The sequence below is a fragment of the Lycium barbarum genome, chromosome 1, assembly GCF_019175385.1.
Source record: "Lycium barbarum isolate Lr01 chromosome 1, ASM1917538v2, whole genome shotgun sequence".
Classification (NCBI taxonomy): Eukaryota; Viridiplantae; Streptophyta; class Magnoliopsida; order Solanales; family Solanaceae; genus Lycium; species Lycium barbarum.
In genome coordinates this window covers 10848198-10855373 of record NC_083337.1, presented here as the reverse complement: position 1 = coordinate 10855373, position 7176 = coordinate 10848198, and the positions used below count along the sequence as shown (strand labels likewise).

At 33.1% G+C, this 7176-nt stretch overlaps 1 long non-coding RNA gene across 1 annotated transcript; it reads right to left on the bottom strand.

Moving 5' to 3' along the window:
• Positions 1–3970: 3970 nt before the first annotated feature.
• On the bottom strand, positions 3971–6877 carry LOC132631719 (uncharacterized). The gene is made up of 2 exons (XR_009579043.1): positions 5599–6877; positions 3971–5541 (listed from the first exon to the last, which is right to left on the bottom strand). It is a non-coding gene; the product is annotated as an uncharacterized LOC132631719 (long non-coding RNA).
• Positions 6878–7176: the final 299 nt, after the last annotated feature.

Sequence of the window (7176 nt, the reverse complement as noted above, 5' to 3'; positions counted from 1 at the left end):
TGGCACCTATGTTAGACTAGGATTACCATTTATTGTTTTCCTCAAATTTTTTAGATTTTCTCCTATTTTTTAATCTAAAAATCTGCAAAAACATTAAAAGTACCTTATTTATCTCTTACCTCATTAAAAATTATATATATATATATAGAGAGAGAGAGAGACACACACACACACACATTAAAATCAAGCATAAACAAGGTGACATGACACCTTTCTATGGCTAGCAATGATATTATTTTTCCTACATTTTTTGACATTTTTCCTTCATCCTCTTCTTCACTCTAAATTATTAATTAATTATCAATAATAAATCCTCACTTAATTTACATTACGCCTCCTCTTTTCCTCTTCCAGCTTCTCCCATCTCTATGGTAATTTATTCCCTTAATTAATATTGTAACGGATGAAAGTTTTTAAGGCACACGAATTATGGTGTTCAACTACCCAAAAGGGATTAAAACATTTTGCATGAAAGCTCACCTTAATGTTTTCATGTCAAAGCCATTATTTTGAAGGTAAACTTAGCTCCCATTTCGTTATTTTTTTCCTTCCTCATGCTTTTCTTTTCTGTTTAATGTTTGAAAGTAACAAGGTTTGTAAGGAACTTCACGATAGTAGAGATAGTACTTTCTATCCTTTAATTTACGATTTTCACCAGATATGAAATAGTTAAACGTAAATTGCAGTTCTAAATTTTTTTATCATTTTCTTCTCTCTCTCCCTCTTCTATCTTTTTGTTGTTTCAAAGCTTTGATACTTGGAATTGTTTTTTGTGATTGCTGGAACTTGAAGTAAATGAAATGAGATTTGGGGGGAAAAGTTTGCATTTTATGTGGTTGGAGGTTAAGAATAATTTGTTTAACTCTCTTCAATCTATTCTCTTCATTTTTCTTAATTGTTTAAATTTGTTTCTCTTATAATATTCATAATTCTGTAAATTTGATTCTCTTGTAATATTCATAACACTTTATTTTCCACGCATTGCCTCACATTTTGGTCGCCAATTTAATTGTTCCTATTTTGGCCTTTTGCAGTTCTTATGAGCTGAGGATATTCTGAAGAGAAATATATCGGGTATTCAATGTTTTCCAGTAAAATCATTTAATCATATAGTTTAGATTCTGTTGTTGTGGAGTCACTAATATGTTTTCAATGTCATGTGCGACACAAGACATTGGACTTATAGATATTGAGATTACGACAATATTCTTCAAGCAAGAGATATTTGCTAATTGTATAGCGGTGAACTGCACCTTATTTTTATAGTTTGCTTGCTAGGCTCAATTTTTTATTTTAAAAAATTGTAGAGCCTTCGATAAATATGGATTTTACGAGGTTACTTCTTCTAATGTTTTAGTGGTTGAATGTGAAGTGTCTTGATAATTTGTAGTATTGTCTTCCTAAAGTTTTTAAATATTAACAAGTTGTGTCTCAAAAAAGTATCAGCATAATGTGTTTTGATTTATATAAATCCCTTTGCCTATGAATGGGTGTAATGTGAGAAACTTGAGGTTTCTACTACATATGAATTAAAATTGTCATTTGAATGACTACAATCTGTTGATGTTATAAGAAAAGTGAAGTGTAAAATTAAAATGAAATTATTTTGTTTATCATATTGATTATCCTTATTTATAAGGTGGAATTCAAATAGAATTTTGTTCTGTCTTATCACATTCATTTTCCTTCAATTCTATTTGAATTCCAACTCTCTAAATAGAGGAGTGAAACGAGACAATAGGAGATAGAGAATTGCGGAGGGTGAAGGAGATAGAGAAGTTCTGATTTTGCTTACCTCAATGAATTTTATACAAACATGACTTTTCATTTAATATGGATATACATGACTTTATATTGTTTGCTTTTGGTTTCATTTTCTCAGGAAGATGAAAGTTAATTCTAGATTTATACTAACTTCCACGAATTTCTTAACATAAATTAACCAAGTCCTCTAATTTTATTTAAATTCTTCAAGGATTAAGGATCTTCTATCTCAATAAAAAATTTAAAAACATGATATAATTATAAATTGGCTGATGTATTATAGGACCGCGCGAAGTGCATACAATTTCACTAGTTTATTAATGATTTAAGACTTGAGAGACTCAATTTGCATGATTTTCTCTTCTTAGTTTGACTTTGAATGTTTACCTGACAGATAGTGTCTTGTTGGGTGTTATGTTGCGGCCTGCTAATATGAATCATGATAAATAGTGCGTCGCGATTGTACTAAGTAGTCTAGCTCATGAATTATTTCAATAAGGTTAGGGGACCGCAATTGCGCAGGGTATTCTGATATATATAAATTAAGTATGAATAGTGACAAATTTAGGCCTAGAATTGTTCCATTTTTTCTTAAAAAATAAGAGCTGGTGGGTGGTAATCTAATGAATTAATTTTGACCTGAGCCTTGAGGTTATGATTCTCTAATACCCTATGATGGTTATACTTGATTTGTTGGATTTAACTATAGAATCATAAGATTCAAGTGACTAAAGTGGAGATTTCTATCTAGTTTCTTAATTAGGTAAATAAATTAGACCTAGCAATATAGTCAAAACCAAAACTTGATTATATATTTGTGATCATGAGCGTTGGGTAATCTGGTTCAATAAGTTGTTTCAAGGTTTGATTGGCTTGACCTGAGGGTTTAATTAATTTTAGATTCACTTTTCATTGACTTTATTTAGACTTGATAGAAAAATATGGTAATGACCCCAATCAATATAATTATCATAGTTAATTGATATTTTGCGTATATTGAGCTCGTAAACTGTCGAGTTGGAGGTGAATTGGACATTTCAGATCTACAAAACTTGTCTATTTCAAGGTGATAGAGACCTTAACCTTTAGATTGTTGTTTTTTTCAAAATTATGTAAAAATTGCATAATTACTTTTAAATTGCCTAGTAATTAAGTTATGGAGCAGACAAGTACTAGAACATATATGTTATTACGGTTCACTTTTACGTGGGTGCATAAAAACTACTAAGAGGTTGTGAACTCTATTCTGATTTTATTATTTTTAGAGTCACCACCTAGTTTTATAAAGAAAACCGAGTTTAAAGGCTTTATTCAAACAAGAGAAAAAAATCTTTAAAACCAAAATTCGACGTAAGGGTTCTGGTGATCCCTTAGGGAACGTTTTAAGCATCCTAGTATTAAGGATCCGAAGAATACCGTTGACCTACGAGCTTCAATGTGTGATAATTGTGATTATTTGTTAAAATATTTTCTTTCTTGCAAAATTATCATGTCAAAATCATAACTCCATCTCTTTCGCAAAATATTTTTTAAGGAAAAGAGTTAGTTTCCTTTTTGAAAAAATGTTATAAAGGGGGTGGAAATCACTTCATTTTCGGACCAAAACACACTTAAAATTTTCTCTTTAGTAGAGTTCCTACTAGTTTGGTCCAATGTCATAATTTCTGTCCTTATAAATTTAAGTATATATATGGAAAATAAATGGAGTATATCTCCCTTTAAAAATATAGAATAGATTTTTATAAATGTAAATAAAGAGAAAAGAATTTACTTATTTTATTTATTTAGCCCATTTTAGGTCAACCTATTGTACCCCAAAGCCATCTCATTCTCAAACTAAGGTCCAATGTCTTAAGATTTGGGCTTTGGGCCCCAAAGGTTTTACAAATGACCTTAAGTCCATAAAGTTAAAAAAGGTTTATTTGCTACTACCCTTTTTCCAAAAATAAGTTTGTTTCATTTATGTCAATACCAGTCCAAGTCCTAATTTTGTAAATGAGGCCCGAAACAGTGTTAAGCCCGTTTCATTTCAAAGTCGAAAAATGGTTCATTTTATTTCTAGTTTTTTTGAAGGCCCAAAACAAGTTCCAAAGTTTCTTTATTCAAATTCGTTTATATATACAAACTCGTATACTTCTAAAGTTCCAGTGTTAACATACTTCAAAGACTTGATAAAAATCCCAACATTTTGTCAATTTTTGCCGTGTTCAACTTTGAGAAAATCATTTGAGAAAAATCCTAAACTTTTCTACACGAATTTCCTAAATTCTAACCGTGAGGTTTCAATAATCACATGGTATTCGTACATATACGAATATATATACAATTTCATATGCATATATATAAAAGGTAGAGTTTAGGCTAGTGGGCCTACCGAAGCTCACTAGTTGTCATTTTCACCCATGGTTGGGCCTTCAATCATCTTCATTCGTGCGGATTTGATAGAATATGTGTTGTTGGGCCTTTGGCCCAACACTGATTTCATGCGAGAAAATGCCCCAAGTGGCCCATATGGATTCTCATGCAAAACAAAGAGGGGAAAAGGAGAAATGCTGTTAGAAAGCACCTAGACTTGGTAAATTAATAACAGAAAACTTAAGGGAAAGCACGATCATATATTCGGGAATGTATATGTATATCAAGTATACTTAATACACTTAGCAAAATAAACGGACCAGAGTAAAAATCCAATTGCGATTAAAACCAAAAAATCAAAGGAACGAGCCCAAATAAGATAACATGCTGGAGGAAAGGCCCAAAGTGGATAAAATGAAGATGGTCATAAGGTGAAAGCCCGATTTCGTAATAAAGGGAAAACAAATAAAGGAGGCAGGCCCAAACAGTTCAATCAACAATGTTCTTAAGTCGAGTCATGATAATATCCTATCGGTATACAAAATATACCATCCTATATACACCGAAGCATATATAGACTGTATATATCTGATATACCATATGTATGTTGTGTAGTGGCAACATATAAAAAAAAAGGAGAGTAGAGCAAAGGAGCATCACATTAGATCTAAGTCAATATACCAGATACACACATAGTAGCAATGCATTTGACAAACATCTAACTCATTCATTTGATTAAAAGGAATCTCAAAATGCCTCTAGAGCCCGTTTGGATTGGCTTACAGCTTAAAGCTGTTTGCAGCTTATAAGCTGAAAAAAATAAGTTGGGGTAGTCCAACTTATTTTTTTTGGCTTATAAGCTGTTTTCAGCTTATAAGCTGCTTTAGATAAACTAAGTCAAATGGGTCCAATTATTTTTTTGAGCTTATTTTAAGCATAAAATGACTTTAAGCTGGCCAGCCAAACACTCAAAAAAACTGAAAACAGCTTATAAGCCAACTTATAAGCCAATCCAAACGGGCTCCTAGTATAGTAATGGCACACAGTGGTAGTCTCACACATATAACATAACCCTTAACATGACTTATGTCAACATTCAGTAGCATACATGGACATTTTACAGCTCAAAACTTCAAACCAGCAGTGTTTATTCTATTATAGAATAAGTCTCATAAAAGAAAACTTTGAAAGCTCATGCCAGCATAGTTTTAGTCAACACTTTCACCAAAAGAGGCATAGGGAAAACAAAAGGATAGGGAGACACCATACCATCAGTCACTTAAATCTTTTAAAGGAAAATGGACAGACATGGGGGTTAATCAGTTGTGACTTAGCATTACCATTCAAGCCATGTAAGCAGGGTACTATAAACAGAAATACTCTACACTAAGCACCTATCATGTTCATAATCATGCCACAAACCTTGTCTGGAAGTTGAAACATGATCCCAATTCAAACAAGTTGCATATTCATGACCACCACTCTATTGCATAACTGAGGTTGGACTAGTGTAGACTCTTTAACCACATATCTTTGAACACAAACAATCATATGATTAGACAGATACCATAGTCAACAAACATACATATTCAGACCCTCAATCAAATCATGGATGTTATACTCACAGAGAAGTAATGGCCAGAAACTTCAACCAAATTAACAGGCATGAAAATACATAAGTGTCTAAGCTTAGAGGGGCATGTAAAGGGGTTAATGGTATGGGGTAGTCAAGTCATGCACATAGTGGCATTCAAGCAAATGGAATGGACTTATCCACCCCTCATATGCATATTATTACTAAACTAAACCAGAATTAACACATGCTTAAGCAAGAACAAGAAACAGAAATGAACTACAAAGCTATCCTACTTATAACTTTTGAATTAACTAGAATTTAAACAAAAGAAAAAAGAAGAAGCTAAGAATGCTATTAACTAAGCGAAACTAAACTTAAATGATGACAGAAAAATAACATATAAGCACTTAAACATTATTTTCCACTAAACAACAGAAGATTATAAAATAACTTAACATACGAACAACTGGACTAAACTACACACATGACTAAACTAACCAACATATATGAACGACTGCAAGCAGGCTAATAACTAATTAACATAGAGTTATGCTAAAATGGAACTGGGATGCTCCTTTGCTTCCCAACACCAGAAAAACTCAGCCAAGAAAGAAAGAATAAAATTTTAGACTAAAGACTCGATTAGGTTAAGGTTTTAAGCAATTTTAGCTAACCCTAGTTAAATTGAGTTTTTTGCTCAGTGAATACGAGGCTTGTCCCTGTGTGTGCTGTGAATTGGGGGTTCTTTATGTAGAACCCCAAATTTAGATGAAACCTCAACTCAGTCGATGTGGGACTAAATAAATTCTGGGAATAATTCCATCCTATCAACACTCGATGGTCACGATTTAAACAAAAACTAAATGAAGGGTCAGATTTGAAGGGTTCTTGGTGAATCTCGTAGGTTTTGATCAACCAATAGGAACCAAGAGTTCAGAATCGTTTGGGCCAAATCCCATTAAGGGATTTGTACTCGTTGGCCCTAAATTCCTCAGAAAAAAAACAGAAAAGGAGGCGAGATATACCGTGTTTGTATAATGTTTGCCTCTCCTGGCTGTACTGAGACTACAAAAGGTGTTGTACACCTGGTTTTTTGCTGAAAAAGGCATGGATGGCGGAAGAGAGAGGCAACCGCCTCCTGACGGCGCTAGTGTTTCGAAGAAAACCCTTGTTGCTTCGTTGAAATGCTGAAAAGAGGGGTGTGTGTGTGTGTGTATGTGGTTTATATATTTATGCGAATTTGGGCCGGGTCGATCCAATTGGGCTGGACCTGGCCGGGAAATAAGAAGGGGGGAATCGTCCAATCTGATATACACCTGTATACAGGTGTATAATATGGGTATCCATGTATACCGTGCATACATGTGTATATAGGGAGGGGTAAAAAGTGCCGCTTTCACAAATAGTCTAAATTAAACAAATGTCCACTAATTGAAACTTTCAGTTATGACCATATTATAACTAATTGACCAATTAGTTAA